At 42.7% G+C, this 22801-nt stretch overlaps 1 protein-coding gene and 1 long non-coding RNA gene across 7 annotated transcripts in view; one reads left to right on the top strand and one right to left on the bottom strand.

The window, feature by feature from the left end:
- elfn2a (extracellular leucine-rich repeat and fibronectin type III domain containing 2a) overlaps positions 1-22801 on the bottom strand; it is a 195851-nt gene that overhangs the window by 130660 nt on the left and 42390 nt on the right. For all 6 annotated transcript variants that reach the window (XR_005077664.1, XR_005077660.1, XR_005077662.1 and 3 more), the window contains one exon: positions 17004-17353. The gene's annotated coding sequence lies outside the window, so the exon portion shown is untranslated. The remainder of the gene's footprint in view (positions 1-17003; positions 17354-22801) is intronic.
- LOC119028317 lies at positions 1349-6803 on the top strand. The gene is made up of 3 exons (XR_005077668.1): positions 1349-4756; positions 4988-5444; positions 5952-6803. It is a non-coding gene; the product is annotated as an uncharacterized LOC119028317 (long non-coding RNA).

Raw genomic sequence — 22801 nt, 5'->3', positions numbered from 1 at the left:
GCCAGAATCAACAGAGTTTTTGGAGCCTGTGTGTTTTGCCAGTAAGCATTTTGTATCATGCATTATTCAAATAAGTAGCCCACCAGTTTCTTCCCTTTCGCCCCAACAGGGATTGGTACTCTGAATAATTATGGCACATTCTAGTGATGTTTACTATGTAAAAATGTATCTCGAGTCGCTGGTTGATTTTTGCATGCTGCGCTGCGTCTTAGAATTTCTTCCCCCCCGACATAGTAAATCTCTGCATCTTTCACCCAAAAGGTCAAAGCTGAAAATGGACACCGGTGGGTCTCGGCGCAACAAAATAACGCGATGCATGTTTCATGAATCTGTCTCTCAAGATAACATGCTACACTTCTCTTCCACTGTGGGTCAGCGGCTGGAAAAATGTTGAGAATCTGTTCTCTGGTGACCTTTTCTCCAGTTACATGTCACACTCAGTTTTAATAAAAGTGCCAGATCATACTGTGAAAGCATAAATATTTAATATGCGTGCACTCACTGTGTTATGACCATGTAGTCTGCTCGAGTGTCTCTGCACTACTTGTTTTCACAATCAGCTTGTCAGTGGTGGGCAGTGTAACTGGGTCAAGAGGTCCGAGCACTCCAGAGGCATTTCATTTTATACGTTTGTCTCTTTGTCCTTCTGCTCTTCAAGGTCTCTGCACATTCACACAAGTACCCTTGTTATTTCCATTATTTTTTTTCCTTAGATTAACGTATAAATTAAGATAAACATCTGCCCTCTCAGAGTCATTGTTTACAGAATGAGCCCCTTGAGATGCATTATGTTGTTGTGGAGAGCATCCGAGCACAGTCTCCACGGTGGTCGTGACCAAGTGGTGCTTTCATAAGTAGTAAGGCTTCTTACAGGCTTTAATATCATGAAGCCTGTTCACAGTGAACGAGGGTAAACTTCTGCTATCACCCCTGTAACAGTGGGTCTGTGGTTCTCAAATTGGTGGGGCTCAGTAAAATAGTGGCCCTGGCGTTAAAATGGCGAAGCACGGTCTGCCTTAATGCACATGCACGGACCAAAACCTGCCAAAACTTGCCATTTTCCGCATGTAGATTGCTAGCTTGGAGGTCGTTGCTTAACGTAGCAATGGAGTCTTAACTAGGCAAAGGGGACGAGATTGCTGACTAAAATAGTCTGTCACCTAGCCAGACTACTATCAGTGGCAGTGAGCAAATGGATAACAGTTTATCATGATACTGTCTTACTTACACTAGTTGTGTCGAGCATCATGAGTATCACCCATAATCGTTTCTCCAGCAACCTCCCCAGGAACCTCAACTGGCAGAAATGAAATATCACATTCATGATCATGTTTTCATTAGTGTCTAATCATCTGACATGAAGAACTGTTTTGTGTTTTTTGGCCTCAGATTATTTGTTTATATCTAAAGAGGGAGCAGGTCCTCCAGATCCGGGGATGTTCAGGTGGTTGCATTCTGCCACAAAATCTCACACCCTGGTCTGGTCTGATTGTTCAAACACAGACAATATCAGACTGCCCCGATATTAATCCAATAAAATCATGTTAGTCCTGTTTGCTGATGCACTACTGGCTTCATGTTGAGTCAGGTACCTGTACCCTGGTATCTGTTCCACAACAACAATCTATAATTTCTTCCCAATTTTTATACATTTTGTGTGATTTCAGAAGAAATGCAGCTGCTCATCTGTCAATCTCGCAGCCGCTCATTAAAAACACTGCTCCTGCTCTTTCATGCGAAGAAGCTCTTTACTGGAATAAATCCACTGCTACCAAAGTCAGCTGACAACCATCTGTGTGATATCAGTCATCTTGGATCATCACTGTTGGGTTTAGCGGAGCCAGATAACTCAAAACGCAGCCCGACTGTGACAGCCTGTCGGGCCTCTGGCAGTATCAGTCCCACACCGGTGGAACAACACAACACTATGAACAACAATTTATCAAACGCCGCTACAGCACAGATATTTTATTCACATTTACAGCTTTGTCTTCCCGTCCCACCACCTGTTTTCTACATGTTTCCCCCCCAACCTCGCTCAACAGATTGAGTAGTTACATTTTCTGCGCGCCAGATGTTAAACTGGCATCTAATAGTGCTCTAAAAAATAAATGTCAGAAGCCGTAGACCTATTGCTCCATTAAAGATCCGATATGCCTCATGTGTGGCGTGACAAGTCGATTGGATGTCGTTTCGTTTAACGAGTGACCTTTGATCGACACATTCGAATCTGTAAATATGTGCTCATGTAAATATGTGGATGCAGGAGCACCATCTCCACAAACCACCACCTCTCTCTGTCTCTGCCTCCAGCTCTCTCTAATGATTCTGCGAAGGTGCTAAGTGTGATTTGTCATTTTACAGATGCAGCGTTCTCGCCTTAAGGACTGCAGGAGTGCCTACACAAGTTCTTACACTCACACACACACACGACAACCGAACACACACATAACACACATCTCCATCATCATCCCCGGCCTCCACACGTCGTGCCGAGGGGAGTCTGACCGGGTGTCTTGTCTGACTGTGTACAAGCACACACACACACACACACTCTTGATCTCTCTCTCTCTGGGGCAACCATGACAAGAAAAGTCTGCTGCTTGTTAGATGGATGGCAGTGACCCTGAAGGAGGAGGAGGAGGAGGAGGAGGCAACTTGAGGAAAGAAAGAAAGTGAGACACACGGCAAGAGAGAAATGAAAAGTGGAAAGAAGACACACAAAATACAGAAAAGAGACAGAGAGGGTAGATGAAGTTTACCATTTTCAATTTGAGAACAAGATAGTGGGAATCCGAGTGGGAGGGCAGAGAGAGGATATGACACACTACCATCCACAAATGTATGATTGTCAGGGCGACTGTTTCGGCAGCTCAGATCACCACCTCTGTCTGTACTTCAGCAGCTCGCGGGCCACAAATAAAAAAAGAAGTGGCTGACTTCAGCAGTATCCTGCGGAGATTATTATTTCCAAATACAGTGAATATGAAATAGGGCACAACCCCCATATATAGAACCTCTGCAGAACTTTGCATTTTTGCTAAGTTGTGACTTTGCATTCTTGTAAAAACTCACTGAAAGATGTTAGTTAAAGTGTAAATAGTAATATTTCAGTTTGTACTTTTGACTGCTGCATGTAGCCGGAGTGGAAGATGGCTTTGGTGAGGTTTGTTTTTGGTTTTTTTTTCATTGACACGAATGCTTCGATGCTTTGAAGTTGTTGCCATGGTAATCGAGGTCCAAGTCTGCATTGGAGAGCTTCAATAGTTGTGTGAATGGAAGTGTGTGGGAACAACAACTGTCCAACTTTGCTGTGGTTGAAGAGCTTTGACAGGACATCTTTCTGGAACATCCATTTTGCTCTTTTCAAAGTGGCAACTGTTCTGGTGTTTGTGTCACCTTCTGTCTGAGCTGTACTCCAATGAATCAAAACAATGAGAGACAAAAAATAAAAATATATAGATCTGATGCACCACAAGAACCGGATCAGTTTTTTTGTTGCCCTTGAAGAGAAATAAATAGAAAATAATGACATGAAAGTCTTGCAAAATGGGAGATTATAGGTATACATTTGAATCATAATGGACTATTCACAGTTTAAAGGAACATATTAGTTTATCTACTCACCCTCATGTCCACTGAAAGTCCAGTGAATATTTGTGTCCCACGATTTGTGTTCTCCTGAACCATTTCTGCGTCTTCACTGTAGCTGATCTGAAGTGGGTTTGCGAGCTTGACTGCATGAGAAGATTTTAATTAATGTCTTTTCAAATCAATTTGGAATCTCGGGGCTTCCGGGGACTTGATTCATGCCAAACAAGCTGTATAGAGCCATCTCAGGTTTGTCGTCGTTTCTCCCACATTTTCACAAAGCTTCATTTCTCTGCGTCCTGCTCCTTTAACTGAGTTCACCCACACGTTTAAATTAAGTCTTGAATTTGTTTCTTCATACCCGCCTGCTGTCAGTGTGAATTCCTAGAATTTAATATGCCATCCTGTGGGTTTTTATATTTAACACTTGATTGACAGGCAGCCTAATTAGCATCAAGTGCTTGAAATGCTGCCATCCTGTCCTGTTTTAAAAAAAAAAAGAAAAGAAAAAAGCATAATTTAGGAGGAAAGAAGATCCGTGTTACAGCATTGTCACGCATGTATGTATTTAAAAAGGTGAGTAATCAGTGTTTACATCTGTTTATCCTCCACTGCACATCAGCTTAAACACTGTTATTGGTTTAATTGTAATGTACACGGGAGTTAATACTAACGTTCACCGTGATGTTTGCGATGGGATGGCACAGAATGCACATGAGACGAGGAGGGAGCTGGTGGAATGATTAGTAGATCAGATGAGGTGGAAGAATTCTCTGAAATGAAATATGGGTGGAATAAGAAGAAGGAGAGAGAAGAGCACTCCGGGAGAATTATAATGTTGAAATGAATTAATGCCTGGCTGGATGAATGAATCACCAACCCGTCAGAGAGTAGGGGGGAACGGATGTGGAAAATAAGGAAGAGGGGGGGAAAAAAGGAGGAGGAGAAAAGATGAGAGACAATAAAATAAGAAGGAGAGAGGTGAGAAAGTAAAGGGAAGAAGAGGGAGTGTGAGAGATGAGATGGAGAATTAAAAGAAAACATTGACAAAAAGGCCAAAAAGTGAGATTTAATCCAGTAGTGTAACTGGAAAACATGTTTAAATAATCAGCAGACATCCACGACAGAAGAAGTCATCCACAGTGTTCAAGATGTTTTTATCCTGGTAGGTAAAATCTACTCGCCGTCAACTGAGTTTAGGTTTCATCATAATTGACACATCATCAGTCGCCACCGTGAATACAGAGCGGCAGCACTGACTCTTCTTTATCTGTTAGGATATTGTGCTTGATTGCTTTGACATTTCCTCTTTTGCAATTCATTACCGCCGTCTTGACACGGACTCCCAATTGGCATTGGTTATTGCCAGACTCACTGTCAAGCTTTATCTTTACAGGTCTCTGACTAAACTCCCACTGCATGAACCCAACGAGATGATGGCTCCCGTCAATGAAACAGCCAAGAACTGCAGAAGAAAGACCCTGTTGCCCGAGACACCTGATATGAGGCTTTCTTTGTGGAACATCGGTGATGAATAACAAGGTTTAAAGTTCAACTGGCAAGTTGCTTCAAATTGTCATTCTGAAATAAATGCTAGTTGGAAACTGTGATGGCTGTAGAAAAATCACATCCATTTACATGCTTATAAATTGGCTCTATGAACCTTGTTTTAACTGACCGGATTCTTCCCATTAAAGGGAAGGTCACTTTATGGCGCAAAGGAAGTGTGTCTGCCATTGCACAACCAAAACAGGAAGAGGTCAAGTTTTGCCTGGTTGCCATCCCAAGATAGCACTGGAACAGCTGTCGATACTGTAAACATGTTCTCGATTCCAACTCGTCAAATTCAGCAGGTGATCAGTGGTCCTCGGCTGTATATGTGATACTGTATCTTCTAGTTTTGCACTTGAACGGCTGTGCAGTTAGCACTAAAAAGTTATATGCAACATCTGGTTGGACAATATACTATAATAACACAAAAAGTTTAGGAAAAGATCATACTTTGGGTTTAAATGACTACAGTTAGTCTTGTGATTATGTGTTGACTGTACTGCTGTGACTAAAATAACATGCAAGACATCTGTTACTTCATTAAATATGTTAATATATTAATTGAAAACAAATCACTTGTGACTCTTGGTCACAAATGGAACGTGACCCCTGGTCTCTGGAGAAAGATTCCCTTCAACAAGTTAAAATCAGAGGCATGGGGCCATTTGATGCACTGGGAGTAAGAACACGTTGATACTGCAAAAGAAGAAAAAACCTTCTCAATTACATTAAATGTCACCAAATATTACTTACAGTTTAAGAGTGCACAACAGACACTATAAGTGATATGTGATCATCTGTGCTTTTAGAAAATATTAAAGAATGGCTTCAAGGTGAAAGGAGGCAGACGGGGACACAGACAGGGAGGAAGGGGACAGTTGTCTCTCGAGATCTCTAAAATGCCATCAGACATCATAAATCTGAAATAAAGGAAGAAAGTGAAAAGTGAGATCCTTTTTTATGTTCTACTTTTGGGAAAACCAAAGGTTTGGGAGAAGTTTTACAAGCCTGCAGCATTGAAAAACCTCCCTCCAGCCCCCAAAATGTTGTGACTGAGGAAGTGAGATAAGCATGGAGCCCTGTTTTGACCTCTGATAGATAACAACACAAAGCGAAACAGAAGATATCAAGCAATGCACCTGAGACAGAGACATGGAAACAGAGAGGAAATCATGAGGCGGGGAAGAGGAAAAGCGAGGGATGAAAAGGAGAGTCTGGGATGTAACGAAAGGTCACCTGTGTGACAGCGTGAAGTAAATGAAAAGAGACAATGTAAAGTGGTAAAGGGGGAAGGAGTCATGAGATCGAGGACCATGGAAATGAAAGAAAATGAAAGGGGAAAGAAAAGATGACCAGTGTGACGAGAGGCGGCGTCAGAGAGAGCTGAGAGAGGTCTGCTGAACAGCGCGGCGCTCAGTCCACCGGGGCAAACGCCCGGCTTGTGTCACATGTCTTTGGCATTACAGCGATTTGGACGGCGATTCTGACACGACAACATGGGATACGCAAATAAACCGAGAGCCCACATGCCGAGGCTGCAGGGCCAGCTGAGAAGAGAAAAACAAAAACTGAAGCAGAGGACGGGTGCCGAAGAATGAGAAGAGGACGATACAAAAGGAACAGAATGAGGCAAATGAAAACTACAGTGGCTTTAAATATTGGAAAGATTTACAAATTGCATAGAGGATACTGCTAAATAAAAGCACTGGGATCACCAAAATGATTGCAATTATCTTGTGTACGACATGGATGTCGCTGGATTCGAGCAAACAGCACAGGATGGAGGACACTCAAGCAGGCAGCGGGCAGTTAGGTGACTTTTAATGGAAGGCGTAGGCTGACAGGATCACATTAAGTAACAGGCAAATGAGTCCAAAGCAGCGAGGTGAGCAGGCGGGTCAAAACACATCTCTGTCTGTTTATGGCTCATGGAGAGTACTCCTACTGAAATGTATGAAGCCTGCTACTAGCATAACACACCCAGAACTTTGACTGCACTGTCGCCAGCCCAAGTTGCATTCAGGGTAACCTGGGCGGTTTTGACAAGGACGGGCAAAATAAGGGTTTAACAGTGATTCTACTGAGCGTTGGGTTTCTTTCGAAGGGCGTCAAAAGCCGACTGCTTTGGGTTAGAAGTTCAGGCCACATACCAACATTAAGCACTCGTATACGATGAGGAAAGTAGAAAGTAGTTGCTCTGCAATCTGGTGTTTCTGTATCTCTTGCCAGATGGCAGCAGGGTGAACTGTGGATGGAGTGGGTGTGTTGTGTGTCTTTTAGGATCCTTTAGGCTCTGTGCAGACATGTCACTTCACCAGTTATTGGTAGATGAGTACATGTGGATTTAATCTGCAGCTGTAGAGCCTTCCTGTCCTGGGCCGTTCCTGGACCTTCCTGCTCTGATCCCTTTTTGGTTAGAGCTATGATAAGACTGCAGAGAAAGAACTATATTGCAAAACAATACAATTAATTACTAATTGAGTATGAGTACTGGCACCTCTAGTTTAGTCCTGCTAAGTTATTATGCAGAAGTACTCATTAGAGTGTGTGGAGAGGGATTGTTATCTGTGTCTAAATCAATGAAATCCTGATGATTAACCAAGGTTTTACTGTCTGTGAGTGAGATAAAGTAAACAAGGGACATGTTATATATGTGTTATAATATTACTTTTACTCACGTATGCGATCCCCTGTAAACAACAGTTTGACAAACTCTGATCCAGCACTTTGATCACTAGTCAAAGGCTCAATTACGTAATCTGAAATATATCATAAAAGCAACAAAAATGCAGTTAACAACTAAAGAAGCTGTGCTTTAAATAATGTGCAAGAAAGTGAAAAGAACGCAGAAATTGGAGGAAACAGAATTCATGCAGCCACGAAGCCATTTGATGTGCTTGTCAAGAGAGTTAAACTTTTGGTCTTTAATGAGATACAACACAAACAGCGAGTTTATAAAGTGTCACTTTACTTAGTGTTTCCTCCAACTGCCACACACACACACACACACACACACACACACACACACACACACACACACACACACAGACACAAGGCTTCTACGACTGACTTGCCACAGTAAGTGAAGCTGTCGGGGTCCCAGACACCAAACGAACCATAGATACTAAAACAACAGTCTGCTTAGATGATGATTCCCAAACTCAAGGGTTAGGAGCTACTGGAGCAGCAGCAAAAACAAGATGAAAGTCCTCTGGGGGAAGCAAGAGAAGAGAAAAGAATGGAGACAAGACGGGACAAATTAGAGAGTAGGAGAGAAAAACGTGGAGAGAAGACAGAGGAGGTGGTGGGAGAAAGTCGGGGAGGCGAGAGAAGAAGCGAAATAGGAGGAAGGGTTGTTTTAAAGATGACAACACCCTACCTAACGTGGCTGGGAGGGAAGGACTGGAGAGAAGCGAGGGGGAGGTGATGGTCTTTTGTTTGGACAGTCACAAGTATACAAGGACGCTGTCTAGTGAGGCTTCAAAAAATATCTTGTACCGTGGTTCCACATGGGAGGCTATGAAAGGCCAGAGCTGCCATAAACTGACAGGTGGAAAAAAAAAACCCAAGATTTAACTTTGATAATAACTAAAGGGCGGTGAGGTCTCTGAAGATACAGATGTCTCTGAATTGAAGGATTTTGGCATTTCTTTTTTTTTTTTGCCGCTATTATTTTGAATCAGCCTTTATCCCACAAACTACATTCAGAGCCTCGTCGCCAGGGTTAAATGTTAGTAGATAAGAAGTGAGATAAGTTGTTATGTACCATGTGCCATATCAATAATTCTGCATTATTAGGTGAGCATATCATGTATGGAATGAAGCTTGCCAAGCCTGTGAACGCAATTCGAGACTGCTCCTCAGTGTTTAACATGATACTTTTTGACGAGGGACCACAGAACTTCACCATTTGCAAGCTTGATCGCGCTGGATATTGTAGGGAGACCTCGCAGTGATTTCCAGCCCTGACTGTGTTGACAGTACAGATGTTCTTAGCCAAAACTTGATCTTTTCCCATCCTGAACCAAGTGTTTTTTTTTATGCCTAAACCAGATCAGAAGCACTGCATTGCCCAACCCAACTGAAGCAATAAATGTAGGTTAAGTACATTTCAGCAAAACCAGAAATAAGTTCAAGCCATTTGTTTCTTTATGTTGCAGCCTTTCAATCGTTAAGGTTCAATTTTCCATTTCTCTCTCATCACAATGCTGCTCTTATGCTGTGGTTGTTTAAGGCAATGAAAAATACTTGATTGATGTTTAGGAAAACATCATGGTTTGGTGTAAGACAGCTGGAAATGTCTCAAGATCTACTTTAAATCTAATTGTCTGAACAAAATAAGGCTATTTCATGATCTCCTGTCTTTCATATTTCATTTCATGCTTGTCACATGTGTCAGCATCAACTATAATCTCTGGTGTTGCTGGACGATCACCGGAGTTTGACTTCCATTTCACTTTTTTTTTCCTTCCTCTGTTGTTTAAATACTTGGTGGTGAGCCGGTCATATTTTCTGTTCATGCTTCCCTTCCTTCCTGATAAGGCTGTTTGTTTTATATTGCCACGTTATGTTGTTTAATTTCACTTGAGCATGTTGTTCAGGTTGTACCATTACAATTTGAGCCGCACTCGTTGTTACTGCTGTAATTGAGCAATTACACATTATTTCTTTTTTTTTTTTCCATTGTTCCAATTTGCAGTAGTGGGCTCATTCTCATTTGGTTTTGATCAGCGTCTCTCATTTGTCCCTGTTTACATTCTTCGTTGCCTTTTATGTTTCAGTATCGGGACAGGGCACGGTTCTCTCTCTTTCTATTTCAATATAATACTTACCCATGCCCCGATCTGAACCCCTACTCATTTATATCTCTTTTGCACTTTCCCTCATTCACCCTCAGTCCGTCTGTCTGTCTCTTTTTCATCCCTTTCCCAACCTTTACATCCCCTGCGACAGAGAAAACCCTTGAATAATATACAAGCTGCTCCATCTCTCCTGGCAATGGCGGCAGATTCCTACAGGATTCAATCACAGCAGCGCTAATGAGATTAGCATGGCTAATGCACGCGGCTCTCCCTCCCTCCTAACTGCCTATACCTCCATCCCAACAGGCTCACCACGTGGGCAGGAGGGGTACCCAGGATGTGTTGCAGGGTGGCTGAACTGCAGCTGTCCGGTTCCACCTGGGTCTCGCCGCAAGGGGCCGGAGGAGGAGGGAACATCTCAGGTGAAGGGGCAACAAGAGCGAGCTAGCCAAGCGAGCAGAGCCTTCTGATGGAATTTGGCTCGTGACAACAGGTCTATGTGTGTGTGTGTGTGTGTGTGTGGTTGGATGCATTGGGAGTGTTTGGCAGCCTTCCACAGCCCCTCCCTGTGTTGGAATAGCCATGGTAGAACCTGGCAGTCCAGACTGGCACAATAGAGAGGAAGATTGAGGGGGAAAAAAAAGAATTGGATGGATTGAGGGATGGTGGGATGAAGAGGCGATGAAAGAGATTAGCACAACCTCCCGCAGGCTTGTTGTTGAGCACGGCCAATCAAATCCTGGACCACGATTCTCCCAACAAAGGTTCTTAAAGCGAACACACACACAAAATGAGCAGTTTATACATTTAGCAGCTGCTTTTATTCTGCGTGACTCGCCGCAACTGCAACAGTAGATAAGGCTTAAAATGATGCATCGCCGGCATCGGAAGCAGTCAGTGATGGATGCAGAAGTTTAAGCAACACACAGAGAAATTAACTCTAAGAGAGATAGAAAAGCAGAGCGAGCACGAGTGGCATGATTATGTTTAGTTATATCCTCTGTCCTTAAGTCGTGCAGAGGTCTAAAGCCAATTCCAATTAAGTGGATGCAATCCTTCACCGCTTTGATTGATTTGTTAGTCAAATTAGCTGATTTGTTAATCTATCAGTGAAGTGAGGATGCATTACCCAAAAGGTCTCTAAGACTCCCATTCAACCTAAAGATATATCACTCAGAGGCTCCCGGCCATCCTTCAGTGTTGTTCTGTGACTCAGAGGTTCCTAATGCTATCATTCAAGCTGAGCAGCGTTTCAATCCATTAAATCTACAATTAAAATTAAGACGCATTACTCAAAATGAAGCGGAGTGGAAGATGGAGAAAATAGAGGCAAGAAAAGATCAGAAATCAGAGAGAAAGTGGTTCATTAAGAAAGTGGAAGGCTGGTGGCATTAACGCACAGAGGCGTGTACTGTATGTCCACACAGTCTCAGTCCTTATCAGAAAACTCCCCGAATACAGCGGCGGCATCAGACTTGGCTATCACCATGGTGATCAGGAAGATGTGAAGTGAACACCAAGGCTTTGAGAGGTGGTCTTTACTTCACACACACACACACATAAAGGCTTAGGTCCAATTCCAATACACCTCTTTTTCCCCCTATCACTTAGCCCTGCTCCTCCATTTTGAGCATTCACTTTAAAGGGACAGGGTGTCACGTTTATTGCTGGGACAGAGGGATAGGGCCAAGTGTTCAAGCTCTATTGCCATCCACTGAGCCCTAACAACCAAGAGAACTCTTGTAGTTTCGATGTGTTGCGGCCCTTTTCTGTGTAACAGACAATGCTTATGTTTCTGTAGATAACTAGCTTGCTATTGCTGCTTTGTCCATGACAACCCCACACTTTGGCAGTAGTTGCTGCACTTGGTCCCACTCTTCTAATATCAGTGCAGGCTGGTAGGGCAGGAACACAAGTTGCTAATGTTAGTCTTTACAGCCCTACTAATGGCCATGTAATGTCCTTTTTAATTTGATGACAGGATTCATATTCTGAAGTTGTGAACGTTTTTTGGTCTCCATCAAATAAATGGCACTGTGATAATACCATAGTAACTCAGGAGAAATCACCACATGGTGGAATTGTCTCGTCGTGTCTGTTTACATGGAGGCCAGCAACAACGACTGATGATGTACGATGGTCTTGAAGGGTTGACCTGTTATTTAAAGGGGTAGCAGTAACAACTGTAAGTGGGATTGGGCCATCCACTGTAACCCTCACAAATCCACCCAAGGCCACCCATGCACTCACCTTGACACACTCGCACTCCCTAACCAAATTCTAACAGTTCCCCGACAGTCAATCTACATGCATTCAGGTTTGCTCCCTGACTATGACTCAGATGAGACGAATGGTGATGTGTTGTGTGTGGCTCAAGGTGAACGCTGAGTAAACTAACCTCTGCCTCCGGGAGGATAACCATTTAATCAAGTCACGACAGGATCACGCCAACATGCCGCATGCTAAAAAGGATGGAGCAGATCGCACTCGTCTGCCCCGCAGTTCACACATGCACAGGCCGAGCCGCTCTATTAGCCATTTCTGAAGAGGAAAATTGACTGATCAAGGTTTTTCCATGAAATTAATTTCTCCACAAGAAATGTCAGTGAATTTATTGCCTCCACCAGATGTCTTTCATACAAAATAGTCTCATCCCAGTTAATGAGACAGTAAATCTCAGCCTTAATCTGGATAATGACCAACATTATAAGGATACATGTTGTTATAATATTCATATGGGACATTTTATCACCCAAATGCCTCTCATACTATCTGGTTAGAGGACTCCTCTCGTGTCATAGTTAGTCATGCTAGTTCATCGAAGTAACAACAAGTTAAAGGCTTAAATTAAATGAAAAGTACAGACAAGTAAAGAAAAAAATCCCACTTCTATTACATTTTCTGACTTGAACAAGATGTCATAAGCTATACTGAATGAACTGTCTGTTATGCAGAAAGGAGGGGATAGTAAAGGTGTAGGAATAATATAAATAAGTTTGTGCAGAAGGCAGCATGAATGCAGGAGTTAAAAATAGACTAATGCGCTTCCCAGTGAGTTGGTACAAGCTCCACCACGGGCTTCATTACAGTCACTAGCTGAATAATGTGCTATGATTTCAGGTCTGCGGTGCGCACAATTTATCACAGAGACACCATGTTGGAAAGAAATTAGGCTGTGCATCTAAAGAAACACCTGGAGAATCCAGCGTGTCCTGCAGTTACTGTGAACACCACGGTCGAGAAGATGCCAAGCACCAACCCAAAAAATAAAGTAAATTCCTGTTGTGTCTCGTCTGTCCAAGGTGTGATGTTCAGCCAACATGTTTTCACATCCTCTTGACAGAATGAGCCAGGGAAGGTTTTAGTCACAGCAATATTTCTAAGAGGCAGAGCTGCTCAGGCTGAAAATTCTCATTGACTGAGGTAAAATAGACCCAATTTTACGGCCAAATAAAGTTCAGAGCTCTTTCAAGCATTAAGAGAGGTGGTAGCTACTATTGCCAAGCCCTCTGAGTACAAAGCTTAATTGAATGTTAAGAAATATGTCAAAAGATTAAACTGGGAATCCTTGTTGTTAATGTTAAGAACAAACTACTGTTGGAACCTGATTCCTGAGATCATAAGTTGCAACGTGCATTGATTAATTTAATAAATGTAAGGCGATCAGCAACACCATTTTTTTCACTCAACACATAGATAACACAGAAAAACACAAGATACTCCAATAATCTGTGTGAAGAGGTGTGCATGAGACTGAAATGCTAGCTGCAAGCTACCAGTTAGCAGAAGTGTGTTTACTTTGGCAATACGTGAAAGAACACCTTGGTTTTTATTCCCTTTAGTCAAACTCGCCTTTTAACATTTAATTTCTTCTTAATGATGTGTGCAAATTGCAGAGAATGTAATCATGACACTGGTACAAGGACTTTTACAAGGTAATAACACTTCATTTTGAATGACAAGCTCAAATTAAGTCACTGTAGTTGAAAAAAAAATATTTTTAATGATCTTATGACAACGAATGAAGGTTCAATATAATGTGTCAACACATAAAGCTAACTAGTTTCTTTAAGTTGACAGTTAGGACTGCTCTGCCATGATTATGACAGATTATGTTGTAAAATGTTATAAAAAAGGACATTTAAAAAAAAAACGTATTGTTCACTACTCACTTCAAGGTACCTAGAAGGTTTGTACACCCCTTCAAATAAAGTGTTAATGAAAATACCAACAATGGAATTGTCACTTGCCAAGCAACAGTTCTCTTTTTATTCAAACCCCTTAAGGCCCATTAGATACCCATTCTTTCATTTCGAGGACACAACCTCTTAAGTCCCACTTGATAGGTTCCACTTTTTCAGCTTTTTGTATTAAATTTGCCACCACTCTCATATTAAAAACTAGAGTTTATAGGACAATGAACCACACTTGAATCTAATTTGATTAATTTGAAGTATTTCAGCGTCAGTAAAAAAAACACCAGTCATACTGTGGTTAAACCTTGAGAATATTTTGCGTTCAGAGAAAAATAAAAAAAGAGGAAGCAGATGATCAGTATAAAGTGATTAACAATGGGAGTTTAAACGTGCAGATGCCATATGGAAGAACATTCATCACTCCAAGTAATTGAGCTGCCTCCATCCTGACTGCCGGGAGAGCTTAGATGTATGTTTGATCAGGTTTAGGTCCTTATTACACCACGCTGCTGGTTGCTGCCCTGTTCTCGACAGAAAGCGAGACACATTTCAGTGTTTTGGGGAAACTTGAAATGTATCTCAGGGCTATACACCGGAGGAGGCCATCTTGATCGATGAACACCAAAACCTAATGAGACTGATCTGACAGGAATACGCTGTCAGCTTGCTGTTGGGCACGGCTGAAAACAGAATGTGGGTTCTTTGTATCACTGAAATAACAGATCAAACACGTTCCAAAGAAAATCATAAAACAAATGTACAGCTACAACGAGGTTGGATATACACCTGCAGGAGTCTTTATCCGGGTGTTTTGAAGTTTTAAACGACTTTTTTTTAACGGAAGCATTCATTAAATCCAAAGCAGACTGGAAGGCTTCTAGCAGATAAGCTGTCTGAGAAAGAAAGAGACATACATAATGAATACAGCCACATCCAGCTTCTCTGAATATTAGTTGTATATGTTCACAGATTGGAAGCTGCCGTTTTATTTTCAATCCATGATGTTCATATTGTTCTTAAGTCAAATTAAAAATGTCAAATCTGAAAGTACGGGACCTCGACTGCAAACAGCACAATTAAAGGGGAAAACTAGGTCTCTATCAATACGATTAGAAGCAGAGAGCCGTGATTAAATTAGAATCGTACACACAGAAAAATATCTGTTAATAGAAGTGTCCTCCTCTCTTCTACATGACCTTTCAAATAACCATAACAAGCCGAAATGAAGTGCCCAGATAGCACAATTTAACAGACTCCCTCAAACAACCCTCATGCTGTGTGGAATGATGACACTCGGGCGGCCCACTCCTCGATGTCAGCCAACAGCGAACCAAATAAACCAAAAGGGATCGAGCCCACCAGAATAAAATGAGCTGTGGCCCAGATTTGGGCAAATTCTGTTTTTTTATTTATTTTTTTTTTTTTGGTACAAGGCGACTGCACCAGTGCCATCATTCCACACGGTATGTGGGCCGGATCAACATATCCAGTGTGGGCCAGATGTAGGTCGCAACAGTTTTTGCTATCTGTGTGGATTTATTGAGCCTGACTGTTGGTTTAACCTTGTTCCACACTTTTAACTCAGTGTGAGCAATTTCGCGTGGCGACATAATGGTTTCTGAGAAATTATCTGCATGTTGTGCTTTAAAAAACCTCTGCAGATTGTTTGTATTCTTGTACTCAAAAGATATTTTAATAATCAGTCGACACATTTCAAATTCAAAGGCCACAAACCACAGGGAAACAGACAGTTTGTCACCAAAACATAAGAGCAAAGGTGTTGGATAAACCTGAGATGTATGCAATTTGTTGCACATTGTGCGAGACTTGAGAAGATTTGTGTTAATCAAGGTGTAAAGTACACATATGTAAATCCCAAATCCTCGCTGTTTGAAGAGGTAAAGCAAATAGACTCTGTCTGGTTGTTCAGGATGATAGAAGCTAATGTAAAATACTCAATTAGTTTGAGAAATGTGTCATAATTTCAGTTTGTCTATGACTTCTGAGCTAACAGTAACTTTAAAAGATAATTGAGGATAGTGCAACTTAGAGACATATTTATTTATGAATGTTCAAATAAAACAACATGAACTGAACAGCCCAGTTTCCCCCCAGCAGAACTAGGACAGGGCCTACATTCAGGATGAAGGATTTTAACCTAGTAACGTCTTGAAAAGAAGAACACTTTCATCTGTAGAATTTGCAGCATGATATAAAAAAAGTGGGACAGACTTGTAGCGGACACAGACCATCGGCCACCATCAAAATAACAACAGTATATGGGTTGTGGCCGCTACAGGATGCAGTAGTTTCCTCTAAATGTCAACAGGTTTCATCATCATGCATCACGGCGGCACCAGCTTGGACCTGACCTTGACACTGAGCCGGAGCCACCGATCCGTTGCCTCAAAAATGACAGATCCAGGAAATATATTATGTCGGGGAGGCTCTGTCTCCCCCAGCTCAGTTCAGCACATCTTTCCCAAAAAAAAACACACATTCCAGTCACACATATGTATCAGCACCTGCTGCTATGGCAACAGACACCCCGCTTTGACGGCCGGGCTAGTTTGGCCAGAATTGGTAGAATCATTTAAGAAAAAAAAAAAAAGGAATCCTTCACATATCGCTGCTTTTCACACTGAAATGCCACTGGGTACTGTCAAGTGCTCTCACTGAAAGGAGCTTCAGTCGACGAGCCATCAGCTGAGGCAGGCTGCCCTGTCAAACCCAGCCCAAAGCACCGGGCTTATTAGAAACACCATGCCTCACTAGAACTGTATAAAAGTCAAAATGACAGCTGATCTACACTATGATGTGTGTGTTCTCATATTGGACAAAAAGTGTGAATTAGCTCACTCACCTCTACTTTAGTAGATCAACTCCAGAGTGAGGAAGGCGGAGACGTCCTGCCCGCTGGAGGACGGGCTGGGTCGGGCTTCAGCTGAGCCTCCTGGATGGTTCTGAATTCGATTATGTGATGATTATGAAGTTCTTTAGACGTATCAGCAAGGGTCCTTTAAAATTGATGAATCTTCAGCTATATTTTTCCCAAAGATGAGTAAAACTGTAGTCTTGTTGGCGGTCTACACTGCACGTGTCGCGGTCCAGTCGGGTCTGATTTCCGTGTGTCCACTCGAGCGGGGAAACAGATGTCGTCCCAGCGAACGGTTCTTTCTCCACGGGCCAAAGCAAGAAATCTCAGAAGTCGAGCTGAAGGAGAGGAGGAGAAAAGAGAGGGAAGGAGGTGTTAATAACACCTGAAATTACTTTGAGTCAGAGAAACATATAAGGAGAGAGAGTTAAAGTGGGAGACTGAGATAAAGATCGAATCAATGCAAACTTAAATTAAGCAGACAGACTTGATTAGGTGCACACACCAAGTGCCTTTTTCCTGATTGGAAAATTTTGGTTAGTCAAATACTTCCTAATATTTATTAGCACATTCAATATCACATTATGACCAAGATTGTGTCCGAATATGTATTCAGGTACGTTACCTGTGTTTAACTTATAAACAGAGAAGACGGCCTCAACTTTCAGACAAGTTCACTGCTTTCACATTTCAAACCGCAACAGACTTTCACATTATTGAAACCGAAATTTGAGACACCCCACTAAGGTCGGACGGATATACGATGCCAATGTCAGTCGCTGTTGGTTGACACTCATCTACTGCCAAAGCCTGACCACCGTACAATGTAAAAGGCATCCCACCAGAGAGCAAAATACCGCGGTGTGTCTCCTGTTAGGCAAGAGTTGTAGGTGTTTGTGACATGGGACAGGAAATGGAAATAAGTTTGCTGCTGCTCGGTGCAGTAACATCACATCCCCATGTCCTATTTATTATATTCTTTTTTAGTGAGGCAGTGTTGTTTCTTCCTGTGGGCTGCTTCGCTTCCTCAGTTAAGCTAGCTGTCTGAGGCTGAACACGGCTGAGTTACAGACATGTGGGATGTATGTCGGTGGTGCATGAGGCAGTTTTCTCTGCTGAGGGAGACGGTTGGAAGTTGCCGTGAGAGCGGAAGTCTGTCAACACTGAGCTGCCTTAAAATTCAGAAACACATATTACAGACAGATTTCATCAGTGCAGAAGTGTCACAACCGTGCTGACATGAAACTTCTAAGGTGTACAGCTAAGATGAAAATGAAGGCTGAGTTCCTTGATGGCCGTGGTCCAAGATTTGTGGTTCTGGACACACCAGTTGTCATTGGATCTACCATGGAAGCGGATTTGAGTACTTTGCCAGATTCTGACACCACGATAGTATTTAATCGTGCAAGGTAAAGTCACATGTGCCTTGCATGTGCATGAAGGCCGAGCTCAACGATGAGCTCTGAGTGCTCATGTAGTAATGAGTTAACGTCTAATGAGAAGTCAGGGGTCGGAACATTAACATGCTGGTGGGTGTAGCGGCTGGTGTGATCCCATCACAAGATGCTCTGTGGTTACTAAATATAAACATGAGCTGTGTCGGGGTTGAAACAACGAGCACGCCCTCAAATCCCTGAACAACAAGCGACTGGTCCACATGTCAGCTATAATCAGTCTCCCTGTTTCAGCCCAAGAAACTGAGGAGGATGTCTCAAAAGAGTAGGCTAACCACAAACACACACACACAAACACAAACACAAAACACGCATCTGCTGAACAAAGAAATAAGATATTCACTCGGCCACCTCAGAGCACATTGACCAGGGTCAACGCCGACTCGTCTGGTTTTAAGAAAGGGGCGGGGCAACGGCGGCATTCGGAAGATGTGTTTAAGTGGTTTCAAGAGAGAACGAGGCTGAAGATCTTCTCTCCCCGTCTGTGTTTAAATCCTCTGGCTTTAAGTAAAGGTTAGACGAGAGAGGGTCAGAGGAAGCGTGTGTGTGCAAGGGAGAAAAGAGAAAGAAGAAAGGGAGGGATAAGATGGAGGATCACTTTGGCAGATGCAGAGAATAATAAAGTTAAATGTCAGAAACGGGAGGGTTACTGACTCCAACCTCACGGCGATGGGGGTCTTTGAGAAGGTGTGGAGGTGGTATAAACAGGAATATGGAAGCTCAGGGTGGAAGGTGGCACAGAAATAAATCTGGTGAGTGACGACTTCATGTCTTTGTTTAAACCGAAACACGAAATAAATGTGCTTTCAGGGGAAGGAACCAAACAACAAACAAAAGCTTAATCAAGGCCCAGACTCTGGAGGAAGTGTTAGAGACGGAGGGCAAATTAAAAGGAGCTGTTAATAAGCAAGAGAAGGGAGTGAGGTGACGGAAAGTGCATGCTGGGAAAAACCAGGCCAGCTTTCTCTGAACTAGAGCAGGAGAAGGAGGGAGGAGGGAGGAGGCTGCAGATTCAGGCCAAAATAAATGGGCGAAAATTATGTTTTGATCCACTGTAGTGCCCAACAGTAAGCCTGAGGCCATAATCCATCAAGACAGAGAGAAATGGTGAGATTTGGCAGAGAGGGGAAGGGAAGGGCGGACAGCAAAGGACAAGAGAGGGAAAGTTAAATGGAGTCTGGGGATGGATGAAGAGCCCAAGACTTTACAAGCGAGGGCAGCCTGCTCGACTGACTGAAATGAAGATGGATCTGCACAATGAGCTGTTCAATAATTTACTGAAAAGAGATGAGGCATTAAGTCCTCATATATGCAAAATAAGAACGCTCGGTGCCTGTGTGAATCCAAAATGGCACAAACAAAAGAATAACTTGAGCTGTGGTTAGCCACAGCCGGCAAACAAATGTTGGAAGAAATGGTGTCGGATTGGAAAATGAGATGTTTTTAAAGTTAAATTCACAGTTTTAAAAAAAAAAAACAATAATAAAATGCCCACTCTAAAATGGATTCCCTGCTGGTCTCTCTTTAACTGTCAGCGAATCAAATCAAAGCAAAGAAGTGGCTCTGTATTTAACACACTGCTAATTGGCTGTTTCGTGGCTCAGAGACAAAGCAGCTAAACTTCTGAAAACGGATAATTGACTGGCATAATGTGAGCTGAATCCTCTCGTTATCCTTTTGTTTTTCATTCGGTGACACAATATGTGATTCAAGGAGACGAGGAGAGAACTTTGTTACGTTCAGGAAAACGTTGTGGTTCTGGTTGAAGCTACGTTACCTCTGTAGCTTCAGTTGCAAACGTTGTTATGTTTGGTTGGTAATTTGCATCATTTTATACACGTGACATTTCTAAATAACTTTAGTTTCATGCTGGACACACACATCAGTCTCCTGAGCTTAAGTCTGGTTGTTTGTCCAACCCGACCAATCATCTCTGACCTCCTCCCTGTGCAGACTACTCGCTGGATGTAAATATGGGTTGTTTCACTGATGGGGACGGACTTCCATGGCACTGACTCAATCTCAAGTTCATCACTGCCTGCATTTTGCTCTTGCAGTTTAATCACTTCTATAGGTTGGGAACTTCAGTGGCCACTTCAAAGTCCGACAGGACCTGAAGAACGATCAGTCCGACTGGTCATGAACCGGATTTCTGCCAAAAAAGTTTCAAACTCTCTGTAACTTAAGATAATTGTCGTGCACAGTTACCGCAGACGCTGACAGTTTAAAATATATTGGCATTACTCATAAAAAAAAACAAACACATATTTGCATTGAATGCAATCTGGCGTTTTGCAGACTCATCCAAACTTGACGTTTCACTGGGCCCAGTAATATATACTGATTAGCGACTGTAGAACTTTCTGGGCCATTAGCCATTTTTTACAGTAATTATCCTGAAGCAGACACTCGCTGCGCTGCCTTTTCCCCTCAACAGTCCCCATCCCACCCACAGCAACTATATAAAGCAGGTCATCAGTGTGAGATGTAGCCGGTCTTTCATAACCGACTTCCAACATTCAGAAGTATTTGTGTGAGGACGCTACCTGAATGTTGCTGCGAGGCTTTAAAATATAGGCCAATAAAGTTTTGTTGAACTTTTACCTCTCCCTCGTCTCCCATGTTCTAACTCTGTCTCAAGGCTTATTTGTGTATTTGGAGGATAAATAGAAGGAGGGAGATAAAGGGATCAGTCTGCTGTGAATTGTGATCTCACAAACAGACTAATAGGAGACCTTGTCTCGGCTGTGCATGCTAACAGAGTTTGTAGAGCAATTATGCTCTGCAATCACCATCTCTAGTACCTCGCCGAACACTTGGTGTGCTCACATTACGGTAAGTACAGTGGGTCAAAGTTAGAGCATGCGTTTTGTCAGTACAAAATAATGGATGTCTGCAATGGACTCTGGGTAACAGTGCAACAATTAACCCTCATTTTCCAAATACGCTCAGCAAATGTGAGGGTTAGTTCATAACCCATCGACCATCACACAGCAGCCATTTCCCTCGGACGGCACGCTCAGGATGTTCTAGGTTTGTTGACAATCAACCACTTCCTGATTGATTTGATGACTGTGACGTCAATGGACGATGAAACCATGGAGGGACATCAAGCCATATTTCAAGGTAAATCAACTTATTTGATATTCTGTTAGCTTCCATTAGACAACAGCTAACGTTAGCATCCATGTAAATTAATTTTAAAAAACCTTCAACCTGAAAAGTGTTATCAACGAAGTGGTTCAAATGCTTATGTTAGCATTGCGGAAGCTAACGGGATATCAGATATGTTGTTTCATCTTTAACTTTGGCCGGACGTCCCTCCAGATTTTCACCATAATCCAAAATCTTTTCAGTCGGTGATCAATCAGGAAGCAGGGAAACTCTCTGCTTCCTGATGAAAATAAAAAGTTATTTTCAGTTCTAATATTACCAATAAAAATGCTGTTACAATGATAAGACTCGGGTTGTTATGAATTAGAATTATCCTTAAAGCTCTCCACACCTCCCTTTTCACCAAGAAGACAGAGAGAAAAAAAACAACACCTAGAGTAGAGCGAGGAGGAGGAGAAGAGGAGGAAGGGTGGGAAGAGTAACAGAGTGAGAAGGAGAGAGACGGAACAGCTGGTAGGGAAGAGATTTGGCACCGAGCAGAGGAGGTAGACGGAGTGTGTGAGATGAGGAAGAGGACAAACACACACACACACACACACACACACACACACACACACACTTTCAGGAACTCGTGCGCGGTACGAGCCGACACGTAAAAGCAGGTAGGGAAGGAGAACGAGAGCATTAACAGATAAGGAGCGATGCTTTGAGGAGGAGGAGGAGAAGGCGAGGAGGGAGACTTTAAAAGGTGAAGGAGGATCAAACGCAGATCCACAAAGCGAGGACGGCGGATGAGGGAGGAGGGAGGGAGGGGGGGGTTGAGTGGGTGACTGCATGTTTCCCATTAGTCTGTTGTCCCTGGCAACCATATTATCTCCTTCTCTCGCTCTCTCTCCCCTTTTCTTGTGTTTTCTTTTTTCTTTTTTTTCTCCCTTTTGCCTCCTGCAAACCAAATTATATCTCTTTAATGCACATCCTAACTACTTTCCTCTCCTCCCCACTGGCTCACCGACTATCTCTCCCTCTCTTTCATCTGCTCCTGAGTCGTGTGGCGTCTCTTCGCCGTTTCTCTCATCTCGCAGCAGTCATGACTTTCTCTTTCCTCCTAATGACCATTTCTTTTATTCTCCTTCTCACTCTGCTCTGCTCCCACGGCCTCTCTACCGCGATCCCGTCCCGCTCTCTTATTCCCGTCTGCATTTTTTGAAAAAAAAAAAA

The sequence above is a fragment of the Acanthopagrus latus genome, chromosome 1 (genome assembly GCF_904848185.1).
Source record: "Acanthopagrus latus isolate v.2019 chromosome 1, fAcaLat1.1, whole genome shotgun sequence".
Lineage (NCBI taxonomy): Eukaryota > Metazoa > Chordata > Actinopteri > Spariformes > Sparidae > Acanthopagrus > Acanthopagrus latus.
Note: the sequence above shows the minus strand (reverse complement) of the source record. Positions and strands in the feature narration are given on the sequence as shown.